We start from the raw sequence: 13,480 nt of genomic DNA on the forward strand, positions 1-13,480 counted from the left end.
GAGAAAGGTCAGGTCACCCACAAAGGGAAGCCCATCAGACTCACAGCAGATCTCTCGGCAGAAACACTACAAGCCAGAAGAGAGTGGGGGCCAATATTCAACATTCTTAAAGAAAAGAACTTTCAACCCAGAATTTCATATCCAGCCAAACTGAGCTTCAGAAGTGAAGGAAGAATAAAATCCTTTGCGAACAAGCAAGTACTCAGAGATTTTGTCACCACCAGGCCTGCTTTACAAGAGCTCCTGAAAGAGGCACTACACATAGAAAGGATTAACCAGTACCAGCCATTCCAAAATCACACTGAATGCTAAAGAGCTTAAACATAATGAAGAATCTACAACAACCAACAGGCAAAACAGCCACTTAGCATCAAAATGGCAGTATCAAATTCACACATAACAATATTAACCCTAAATGTAAATGGACTAAATACACCAATCAAAAGACACAGACTGGCAAATTGGATAAAAATCCAAAACCCATCAGTGTGCTGTATCCAGGAAACCCATCTCACATGCAAGGATACACAAAGGCTCAAAATAAAGGGATGGAGGAAGATTTACCAAGCTAATGGAAAGCAAAAAAAAGCAGGAGTTGCAATTCTCATCTCTGATAAAATAGACTTTAAAGTAACAAAGATCAAAAGAGACAAAGAAGGCCATTACATAATGGTAAAAGGATCGATACAACAAGAAGAGCTAACGATCCTAAACATATATGGACCCAACACAGGAGCACCCAGATACATAAGGCAAGTTCTTAATGACTTACAAAAGGACTTAGACTCCCACACAATAATAGTGGGAGACTTTAACACTCCACTGTCAATACTAGACAGATCAACCAGACAGAAAATCAACAAGGATACCCAGGGCTTGAACTCAGACCTGGAGCATGCAAACCTGGTGGACATTTACAGAACTCTCCACCCCAAATCCACAGAATACACATTCTTCTCAGCACCACATCACACCTATTCTAAAATTGACCACATAATTGGAAGTAAAGCACTGCTCAACAAATGCAAAACAACTGAAATCATAACAAACAGCCTCTCAGACCATAGTGCAATCAAGTTAGAACTCAGAATTCAGAAACCGACCCAGAAACACACAGCTTCATGGAAACTGAACAACTGGCTCTTGAATGTTGACTGGGTAAACAACGAAATGAAAGCAGAAGTAAAGAAGTTCTTCGAAACCAATGAGAACGAAGACACAACGTGCCAGAACCTCTGGGACACATTTAAAGCAGTCTCTAGAGGAAAGTATATATCAATAAGTGCCCATATGAGGAGAATGGAGAGATCCAAAATTGACACCCTATCATCAAAATTGAAAGAGCTAGAGGAGCAAGATCAAAAAAACTCAAAACCCAGCAGAAGACAAGAAATTACTAAGATCAGAGCTGAGCTGAAGGAGATTGAGACACGAAAAACCCTTCAAAAAATCAATAAATCCAAGAGCTGGTTTTTTGAAAAGATCAACAAAATAGACAGACCACTAGCCAGATTGATTAAAAAGAAAAGAGAGAACAACCAAATAGATGCAATAAAAAATGATAAAGGGGAAATCACCACAGATTCCACAGAAATTCAAACCATCATCAGAGAATATTACAAACAACTCTATGCGCATAAACTAGTAAACCTGGAAGAAATGGATAAATTCCTGGACTCCTGTGTCCTCCCAAGCCTAAACCAGGAGGAAGCTGAAACTATGAATAGACCAATAACAAGGTCTGAAGTTGAGGCAGCAATTAAGAGCCTACCACACAAAAAAAGCCCAGGTCCAGACGGGTTCACAGCCGAATTCTACCAGACACACAAGGAGGAGCTGGTACCATTCCTTCTAAAACTATTTCAAACAATCCAAAAAGAGGGAATCCTTCCCAAATCATTTTATGAGACCAACATCATCCTGATACCAAAACCCGGCACAGACCCAACGAGAAAAGAAAACTTCAGGCCAATATTCATGATGAACATAGATGCAAAAATCTTCAATAAAATATTGGCAAGCCGATTGCAACAGCAAATCAAAAAACTTATTCATCATGATCAAGTAGGATTCATCCCGGGGATGCAAGGCTGGTTCAACATACGCAAGTCTATAAATGTAATTCACCACATAAACAGAACCAAAAACAAAAACCACATGATTATCTCAATTGACGCAGAGAAGGCATTTGACAAAATTCAACAGCCCTTTATGCTAAAAACCCTCAATAAACTCGGTATCAATGGAACGTATCTCAAAGTAATAAAAGCTATTTATGACAAACCAACAGCCAATATCATACTGGGCAAAACCTGGAAGCATTCCCTTTGAAATCTGGCACTAGACAAGGATGCCCTCTCTCACCACTCCTATTCAATATAGTACTGGAAGTTCTAGCCAGAGCAATCAGGCAAGAAAAAGAAATAAAGGGTATTCAAATAGGAAAGGTGGAAGCCAAATTGTCTCTATTTGCAGACGACAGGATAGTATACCTAGAAGACCCCATTGCCTCAGCCCAAAAACTTCTGAAACTGATAAACAACTTCAGCAAAGTCTCAGGATATAAAATCAATGTGCAAAAATCACAAACATTCGTCTACACCAATAACAGACTTAAAGAAAGCCAAATCAAGAGCGAACTGCCATTCGCAATTGCTACAAAAAGAATAAAATACCTTGGAATACAACTCACAAGGAACGTAAGGGACCTCTTCAAGGAGAACTACAAACCACTGCTCAACGAAATCAGAGAGGACACAAACAGATGGAGAAACATTCCATGTTCATGGTTAGGAAGAATTAATATCGTGAAAATGGCTATACTGCCCAAAGTAATTTACAGAATCAACGCTATCCCCATCAAGCTACCATTGACTTTCTTCACAGAACTGGAAAAAACCACCATGAACTTCATATGGAACCAAAAGAGAGCCCGCATAGCCAAGTCAATTCTAAGCAAAAAGAACACAGCGGGGGGCATCACACTACCGGATTTCAAACTATACTACAAGGCTACAGTAATCAAAACAGCATGGTACTGGTACCAAAACAGATATATAGACCAATGGAACAAAACAGAGGCACCGGAGGCAACACAACATACATACAACTATACAATCTTTGATAAACCTGACAAAAACAAGCAATGGGGCAAGGATTCCATGTTTAACAAATGGTGTTGGGAAAACTGGCTAGCCATGTGCAGAAAGCAGAAACTGGACCCCTTTCTGACACCTTACACTAAAATTAACTCCAGATGGATTAAAGATTTAAACATAAGACCTGGCACCATAAAAACCCTAGAAGGAAATCTAGGCAAAACTATCCAGGACATAGGAGTAGGCAAGGACTTCATGAACAAAACACCAAAAGCATTGGCAACAAAAGCCAAAATAGACAAATGGGACCTAATGAAACTCCACAGCCTCTGCACGGCAAAAGAAACCGTCACTAGAGTGGATCGGCAACCAACAGAATGGGAAAAAATTTTCGCAGTCTACCCATCTGACAAAGGGCTGATATCCAGAATTTACAAAGAACTCAAACAGATTTACAGGAAAAAAACAAACAAGCCCATTCAAAAGTGGGCAAAGGATATGAACAGATACTTTACGAAAGAAGACATATATGAGGCCAACAGTCATATGAAAAAATGCTCATCGTCATTGGTCATCAGAGAGATGCAAATCAAAACCACATTGAGATACCATCTCACGCCAGTTAGAATGGCGATCATTAAAAAATCTGGAGACAACAGATGCTGGAGAGGATGTGGAGAAAAAGGAACACTTTTACACTGTTGGTGGGAGTGTAAATTAGTTCAACCATTGTGGAAGACAGTGTGGCGATTCCTCAAGGCCTTAGAAATAGAAATTCCGTTTGACCCAGCAATCCCATTACTGGGTATATATCCAAAAGACTATAAATCGTTCTACTATAAGGACACATGTACACGAATGTTCATTGCAGCACTGTTTACAATAGCAAAGACCTGGAATCAACCCAAATGCCCATTGATAATAGACTGGATTGGAAAAATGTGGCACATATACACCATGGAATATTATGCAGCAATCAGAAATGATGAGTTCGTGTCGTTTGTAGGGACATGGATGAATCTGGAGAACATCATCCTCAGCAAACTGACACAAGAACAGAAAATGAAACACCGCATATTCTCACTCATAGGTGGGTGATGAAGAATGAGAACACATGGACACAGAAAGGGGAGTACTAAACAGTGGGGTCTATTGGGGGGAAAAGGGGAGGGCCAATGAGAGGGGGAGGTGGGGAGGGATAGCCTGGGGAGAAATACCAAATATGGGTGAAGGGGAGAAGAAAAGCAAAGCACACTGCCATGTGTGTACCTACGCAACTGTCTTGCATGCTCTGCTCATGTACCCCAAAACGTATAATCCAATAAAAAATTAAAAAAAAAGAAAGAAGACATACATGAGACCAACAAACATGAAAAAATGCTCATCGTCACTGGTTATTAGAGAGATGCAAATAAAACCACATCGAGATACCATCTCACGCCAGTTAGAATGGCGATCATTAAAAAATCTGGCGTGATTGTTAAAAAATCTGGAGACAACAGATGCTGGAGAGGATGTGGAGAAATAGAAAAACTTTTACACTGCTGGTGGAAGTGTCAATTAGTTCAACCATTGTGGAAGACAATGTGGCGATTTCTCCAAGACCTAGAAATAGAAATTCTATTTGACCCAGCAATCCCATTACTGGGTATATATCCAAAGGACTATAAATCGGTCTACTATAAGGACACATGCACACGAATGTTCATTGCAGCACTGTTTACAATAGTAAAGACGTGGAACCAACCCAAATGCCCATCAAAGATAGACTGGACTAGGAAAATGTGGCACATATATACTATGGAATATTATGCAGCAATCAAAAATGATGAGTTCGTGTCCTTTGTAGGGACATGGATGAATCTGGAGAACATCATACTCAGCAAACTGACACAAGAACAAAATATTAAATACCACATATTCTTACTCATAGGCGAATGATGAACAATGAGAACACATAGACACAGGGAATGGAGCACTACACATCTGGGGTCTTTTGGGGGGAATAAGCGAGGGAAAGTGGGGAGGGTGAGCTGGGAAGGGATAGCATGGGGAGAATTGCCAAATTTGAGTGAAGAGGAGGAAGGCAGAAAAACACACTGCCACGTGTGTACCTATGCAACTATCTTGCATGTTCTGCACATGTACCCCAAAACCTAAAATGCAATTAAAAAAAGTTAAAGGTCATCATCTCAGGGTCTCCTTTCTCCCCTCTTGTTTTCCCCTGCACCCACGGAAGATCACAGTGTTCTGCAAGGGTCGGGGTTCTTAATGCAAGCCCACACCAAGACAGTTGACAGGATTTGCCCAGCAGGAATATTCTCCCCTGCCAGGCTCAAGGTCCATTCCAGGCAATCTATCTTTCCTCTAGAAAAAGGAAAATTGAAGCCAGAAGCCCTCTGGGATCTCCCCTTGAGGTGGGTTTGGCTATAAAGGCACTCAGAGAGCCCCACTCCATGAGAAAACAATAAACTTAGGAGCCCTGATCTGGTCCAATCTACCTGACCTTCATCGAGCTCTTTGACCTTTCCAAGCTTTAGTTTCGACATTTATAAGATGAATTAATACCTGGGCATGGTGGCTCACACCTGTAATTTTAGCTCTTTGGGAGGCTGATATAGGTGTGTTGCCTGAACTGAGGAGTTTGAGATCAGCTTGGGCAATATGATAAAACAACATCTCCACTAAAGTAAAAAATTAGCTGAGAGTGATGACCTGCACCTTTAGTCCCAGCTACTCAGAAGGGTAAGGCAGGAGAATCACTTGAACTTGGGAGGTGGAGGTTGCAGTGAGCCAAGATCCTGCCATTACACTCCAGCCTGTTGACAGAGCCAGACTTTGTCTCAAAAAAATAAAAGGTGGTTGTGGGGAGCTGAGGGGTGCCTGGCAAAGTGGCTCATACCTGTAATTCCAGCACTTTGGGAGGCCGAGGTGGGCAGATCATGAGGTTAGAAATTCAAGACCAGCCTGACCAACATGCTGAAACCCCATCTCTACTAAAAATAAAAAATTAGCTAGACATGGTGGCAGGTGCCTGTAATTCCAGCTACTCAGTAGGCTGAGGCAGGAGAATCACTTGAACCCGGGAGGCAGAGGTTGCAGTAAGCTGAGATCATACCACTGCACTCCAGACTGAGAAACAGAGTGAGACTCTATCTCAAAAAAAAAAAAGAATTAATATCTTCCTTAAACTAGCCTCACAACATTAGCTTCCAATGTGACAATGTAGGTAAAGTACTTTGCAAAGGTCAAGGTGAAGCAAACCTCAAAGTGTGGTCTGGGTCAGGCCACCTGCATTAGAATCCACAAGAAAGGGGCTGGGAGAGGGGGACTAGTTATTTTCACAGCTTCCTCACCCTACCAGACAACTCAGAATTAAAACCTGGGAGGTCAGCATTCAATACCTGATTTTTTTGAGAGTTTCACTCTTATTGCCCAGACTGGAGTGCATTGGCTGGATCTTGGCTCACCACAACCTCAGCCTCCCAGGTTCACATGCCCTGCCTTAGCCTCCAGAGTAACTGGGACTACAGGTGCCTGCCACCACGCCTGGCTAATTTTGTTTGTATTTTTAATAGAGATGGGGTTTTACTATGTTGAACAGGCTGGTCTTGAACTACTATCCTCGTGATCTTCCCCCCTTGGCCTCCCAAAGTGCTGGGATTACAGGTGTGAGGCCCCCTGCCTGGCCCAATACCTGATTTTAAACAGCATCTCCAAATTCTTCATATGCACCCCGATGTTTGAGAACCCAGATTCACACACATGATGACAACTACTGGGGTCTACTCCTTGTAAGATGTGGGCTGGTCTGAAATAAGTCACAATTTAGTTGAGAAATCAGGACTGACATATTCTTGCATAAATAACATAAAGCAATGAATTTGGGCTACTGAAAAGAAATGTTACAGGGAACAAAGGAATGAGGGAAGTAGAAAGCCATGGTCCCAGAAAGAATAAAGGAGGGGCTGCTGGTCTTCCAACTGGGTGGAGCTGAAATTGCTCAGGAGAGAAGGGTGAGCCTTGATGGAGTCCAACCCTGGAGAGAGGCTTTCAAACACAGAAATTAGCCAGGCACAGTGGCTCACACCTGTAATCCCAGCTACTTCAGGACTGGGGTGGGCGAATCACCTGAGGTCAGGAATTCAAGAGCAGCCTGGCCAACATGGTGAAACCCCATCTGTACTAATAATACAAAAATTAGCTGGGCTCATTGGTGCATGCCTGTAATCCCAGCTATTTCAGAGCCTGAGGCAAGATAATGACTTTAACCTGGGAGGCGGTGGTTGCAGTGCTAGGATTACAAGGCTGACCCAGTGTACCCAGCCCCCAAAAATCTATTTTTATTGTTTAATCCTCCAGCCTGCAGTATTCTGTTATGTCAGTTCAAGCAGGTTAATGAAAGGGGTAGAATGGAAATGACTTGAATCGGCACCCAGGTTTGCATCCTTGATTGGCCATTTACCAGCTGAGTATCCTTGGATAAGCTGGTTAAACTTGCTGAGCTTCATATTTCTCATTTCATAATCACTTATAAAATATTACTATACAAGGCCAGATATGGTGGCTCATCTCTGTAGTCCTAGCACTTTGGGAGGCCAAGGTGAGTGGATGGCTTGAGCTCAGGAGTTCAAGACCAGGATGAGCAACATGGCAAAACCCCATCTCTATAAAAAATACACATATTAGCTGCTCTGAAGGCCGACACAAGAGGATTGCTTCAGCCTGGGAAACTGAGGCTGCAGTGAGCTGAGATTGTGCCACTGCACTCCAGCCTAGATGACAGAATTAGACCCTGTCTTAAATGGTAATAATAATAATATACAAGTCTGTTAGAAAATTGTTCCATCATGTTTTCAGGAAGATTCATCTGGCTGGGTGTGGTGGCTCACACCTGTGATTGCAGCACTTTGGGAGGCTGTGGTGAGTGGATCACGAGGTCAAGAGGTTGAGACCATCCTGGCAACATGGTGAAATTCTGTCTGTACTTAAATAGAAAAATTAGCTGGGCATGGTGGTGCACACCTGTAGTCCCAGCTATTTGGGAGGCTGAGGCAGAAGAATTGCTTGAATCCGGGAGGTGGAGGTTGCAGTGAGCTGAAATCACGCCATTGCACTCCAGACTGGCACCTGGCAACAGAGTGAGATGCTGTCTCAGAAGAAAAAAAAGAGGATCATCTTCCAGCGAGATTGTCATCACTTCAGATCTAGGAGCTTTTATTCTCTCTGGTCTTACTGAGCATCAGACAAGTCTCATTTGCTGCAGTAATGGAGTTGCTGGCCAGGCTCATGCCTGTAATCCCAGCACTTTGGGAGGCCGAGGTGGGTGGATTAACTGAAGTCAGGAGTTCAGGACCAGCCTGACCAACATAGTGAAACCCTGTCTCTACTAAAAATACAAAAATTAGCCATGCGTGGTGGTACATGCCTGTAATCCCAGCTGCTCAGATGGCTGAGGAAGGAGAATCACCAAAGCTAGGAGGCAGAAGTTGCCGTGAGCCAAGATCATGCCACTGCACTCCAGCCTGGGTAATGGAGCAAGACCCTGTCCCAAAAAATAATAATAGTAAGTTAAAATAGTGATGTTGATAATGCTTTTTGTAGATTTTAAATGTACCAGAAAATTACTATTGATAGAAAAGGTGTTGAATGCTTTTGTGGAGCAAAGTATTCTTTAAAGTTAAAAGAAAAAGCTGCTCATGCTTTTTTTTGAGGTAGGGTTTTATTTTTCTATTTATTTATTATTTTTTCTTTGAGACAGAGTCTCGCTCTGTCGCCCAGGCTGGAGTGCAATGGCATACTCTCTACTCACCGCAATCCCCACCTCCTAGTTTCAAGCAATTCACCTGCCTCAGCCTCCCAGGTAGCTGGGATTACAGGTACATGCCACCACACCCAGCCAATTTTTGTATTTTTAAGTAGAGACAAGGTTTCACCATGTTGGTCAGGCTAGTCTCAAACCCCTGATCCTGTGATCCACCCACCTCAGCCTCCCAAAGTGCTGGAATTATAGGTGTGAGCCACTGTGCCCAGTGAGATAGGGTTTTATCTTGTCACTTACACTGGAATGCAGTGGCTCGATCTCAGTTCACTGCAGTCTCAACCTCCTGGGTTCAAGTGATCCTCCTTCCTCAGCCTCCCAAGTAACTGAGACTACTGGCAGGCAGCAGCACACCTGGCTAATTTTTTGTATTTTTGGTAGAGACAGAGTTTCACCATGTTGTCCAGACTGGCAACTCCTGGGCTCAAGTGTTCTGCTCGCCTCAGCCTCCCAAAGTGCTGGAATTACAGGTGTGATCCACAGTGCTCAGCCTTGCTTCATGCTTTTTTTTGAGACAGAGTTTCACTCTTGCTACCCAGGCTGGAGTGCAATGGTGCAATCTTGGCTCATCGCAACATCCACCTCCTGGGTTCAAGCAATTCTCTTGACTCAGCCTACCAAGTAGCTGGGACTATAGGCGTGTGCCACCATGCCCAGCTTATTTTTGTTGTTTTAGTAGAGATGGGGTTTCACCATATTGACCAGGATGGCTTCAATCTCTTGACCTTGTGATCCACCTGCCTCCGCCTCCCAAAGTGCCGGGAATATAGGTGTAAGCCACCGTGTCCAGCTGCCTCATGCTTTTTTAAAGCCATATTTTTATTCATAGCTTTGTACCAAGGGAGAAACCTCCCCACTGCCACCCATGACCAGCCTGGTACACGTGCTTTCTGAACTACTACTCACCTGTCATCAAACTCAGTGATGTTTTCCACCCGCCTCCGACAACCCTCCAGCAGAATCCACTTGGGACATTCTTCTGACATATGTGGAGTTGGGTGAGCAGATCTAAACTGTACGATCCCCTTCGTGGTGAAACAGATGTGGCAGTGGGGTCTGTAGGTGACATTTCTCACCAGCCAGTCCATAGTCACAATGCCAATGTCATGGAGGTGCAAGGAAGCCCCTGGAGAGAAAAGAATAATGGGGGAGACAAAGGGGTGCAGTCCCCCCCATGACTCCAAGGCTGTGGGGATAGTGTGGATTACAAGACGTGGGAGGAGAGGATCTCTGTCCAGACATGTTCCTCAGAACTTGTTTAAGCCTTTAGTTTAAGAGTGGAGCTTCTGGCCTGGTGTGGTGGTTCATGCCTGTAATCCAAGCACTTTGGAGGCCAAGGCAGGTGAATAACCTGAGGTCTGGAGTTCAAGACCAACCTGACCAACGTGGAAAACCCCGTCTTTATATTTTTTAAAAAAAGGAGTGGAGCTTCCGTGGCTTCTTGTATCACTAGTCAGGAGCCAGAGATGATCTTGTCCAAGAGGGGCAGCATGGGAGAGTGAGAGAGCCCCAAGCCTTTCAGCCAGGCCTTGCCACCCAGCACTACATGATGAGATGCACTGGGGTGAGCTTCAGAGCTATGGTTCTATTCACACATTAGTCCTCCATCCTCTTATCCTGCCCCTAGCTCCTCTCCCACTGGCTTCTAGTTCCTGGCATGGGTGATGTGTCTGTACAGCTTCTGGCCTGTGGGCTTTGCCAGTTGAGTCCCCGTGCTTGTCCTCGCAGCCAGACACCATCTGTGTCTCTTGCTCCCCCAGGCACAGTGCATGCCATCCCTCTGCTCTTCTTGCCCCCGCCCAGCACCTGGCCCTGACACAAGCCCCTAGACACCTGTCCTGGCTGCATGAGCTTTTGTGTGTCGCCCTCCTATGCTCCCCAGCAACCGGGGATGCTACTTTGCTGACCTCATGGTTTACTTTTTTAAAATAGGCCAGGCGTGTGTGGCTCACAACTGTAATCCCAGCACGTTGGGAGGCCGAGGTGGGTGGATCATGAGGTCAAGAGATGGAGACATGATGAAACCCCATCTCTACTAAAAATACAAAAATTAGCTGGGCGTGGTGGAGTGCACCTGTAGTCCCAGCCACTCAGGAGGCTGAGGCAGAAGAATTGCTTGAACCCAGGAGGCGGAGGTTGCAGTGAGCCAAGATCGCACCACTGCACTCCAGCCTGGGGCCTGGTGACAGAGCAAGACTCTGTCTCAAAAAAAAAAATCTATGTTTATAACATTAAAAGAAAAAAAAAACACAGGTTTTGGAAAGTCTTTGTAAACTGAAAATTGCTATTATTTTTAAAATTTAACTTGACATTTTTGGCCAAGTGCAGTGGCTCACACCTGTAATCCTAGCACTTTTGGAGGCTGAGGTGGGTGGATCACCTGAGGTCAGGATTTCGAGACCAGCCTGGCCAACATGGTGAAACCCCATCTCTAAAATAAATAAATAAATGAATGAATGAATGAATAAATAAATAAATAAATTGACATTTTTGGCTGGGTACGGTGGCTCATACCTGCAATCTCAGTACTCTGGGAGACTGAGCTACCCAGATTAGGAGATGAAATATTTAGCATCCTGCACATATGAATAACCAGGGAAGTGGTGCGCCTGTAATCTGAGCTACTCTGGAGGCTGAGTGGAGAGCATTGCTTGAGCCCGGGAGGTGGAGGTTGCAGTGAGCTATGATGGCACCACTGCATTCCAGCCTGGCGGACATGGTGAAACCCTGTCTCTACTAAAAGTATTAAAAGGGGCTGGGCATGGTGGCTCATGCCTATAATCTCAGCACTCTGAGAGGCTGAGGCGGGTGAATCACAAGGTCAAAAGATTGAGATCATCCTGGGCAACGTGGTGAAACCCCGTCTCCACTAAAATGCAAATTAAAATTAAAAAATAAAAACTAGCCAGGCATGGTGGCACACGCCTATAGTCCTGAGGCAGGGCTGAGGCAGGGGAAGCTGAAGCAGGGGAATCGCTTGAACCTGGGAGGCAGAGGTTGCAGTGAACTGAGATCATGCCACTGCACTTCAGCCTGGTGACAGAGCAAGAATCAGTCTCAAAAAAAAAATACAAAAATTGGCTGGGTGAGGTGGTTCATGCCTGTAATCCTAGCACTTTGGGAGGCTGAGGTGGGCAGATCACTAGGTCAAGAGATCAAGACCATCCTGGCCAACATGAAGAAACCCTGTCTCTACTAAAAATACAAAAAAAAAATTAGCCAGGAGTGGTGGCACGCTCCTGTGGTCCCAGCTACTCGGGAGGCTGAGGTGGAAGAATCACTTGAACTCAAAAGGTGGAGTTTGCAGTGAGCTGAGACTGTGCCAGTGCACTCCAGCCTGGTGACAGAGCAAGACTCCATCTTAAAAAAATACAAAAATTAGCCAGTCATGGATGTTAATTATTTCATCATTTATGGAGGTGTATTTATACCACTCCAGGATGCTACATCATATTATGGTAGCTTAGCCCCTGGGAAAGGCATAAAAGAAAGTGTTGTAAGGAAAGATATGAAGGGAATATCACAGTCTCAGGGCTGTATGCTTTTCCAACGTTTCCAGGGACAATCAGGAATATTCAGGCTGATCTTAATTGTTGCAAGTCACCTAGGTCTTGGTTTCTGACACATTTTCCTAGTCTACCCATAAGTACTGCAGGACAGAGCGGCTGAGTGAGGTGTCTCTGCTCCACCTAAAATAGCAACATCTACAAGCACAATAACAGCTCCGAGATGAGTTCCCCGGCCTTCCCAGCACCCAAATCCATGCCTTTCCAAAGCTTACCTTTTGGCATCATCCTTAGGATATTAAACACCTGACTTCTCTCAGTGAGATGCTTGGCTCAGAAAAAGTGCATGCTTGGTGGGAATATCAGGGTCTTCATGGCCTCCTTCATCTCAGTGACTTTGAGGGTCATGAGCTTCTCATTGGCCTGCTCCTCCTTGATGTTCAGCAGCAGCTGCCCCCTGCAGCTGCATCATTTTTTCTTTTGTCAACAGGTGCTCCCATGTTTCTTCCTTGGATAGAGTTGAGCCAAAAAAAGACATTGCCACAGCCAACAGCAAGAAGCACAGGGCTGACCACTCAGATGGCCCATTCACCAACAACAGGACACCTGGGCGAGGAAACAGCTCCAATGGAGACTCCACAGGACTGCAAAGGGGAGTGGGTGAGTGAAAACTTAGATTTAAGGACTGAACTCCGGTCTTCCTTTTCTTGCCCTGCTCTCAAATTACCAGAAGGCAGGATAGTGAAGGATTCTTCTTCCAGACCCCAGAGAAAAGACCTACTGGTACAGACAGGTAGGGGGTTCCCAAATTAAAGGTCACCCTGAGGCCTTCTGATAGTGAAACATTATGGTCAGCAAGCCCTGGCTCATATGTAAAGACACTGCAATCTGATTTTTAATGGTTCACTTTTATTTTATTTTAATAATAATTATTATTCTTTTCTTTTTTGAGACAGAGCCTCAATCTGTCACCAGGCACCAGGAGGGAGTGTGGTAGCACAATCTTGGCTCACTGCAACCTCCACCTCTTTGGTTCAAGCAATTCCCCTGCCTCA

At 44.4% G+C, this 13,480-nt stretch overlaps 1 pseudogene; it reads right to left on the bottom strand.

Moving 5' to 3' along the window:
• Window positions 1–13,480, bottom strand: part of LOC103790890 (adenosine deaminase 2-like) — a 72,115-nt pseudogene that overhangs the window by 47,187 nt on the left and 11,448 nt on the right.

Source organism: Callithrix jacchus, chromosome 6 (genome assembly GCF_049354715.1).
Source record: "Callithrix jacchus isolate 240 chromosome 6, calJac240_pri, whole genome shotgun sequence".
Lineage (NCBI taxonomy): Eukaryota > Metazoa > Chordata > Mammalia > Primates > Cebidae > Callithrix > Callithrix jacchus.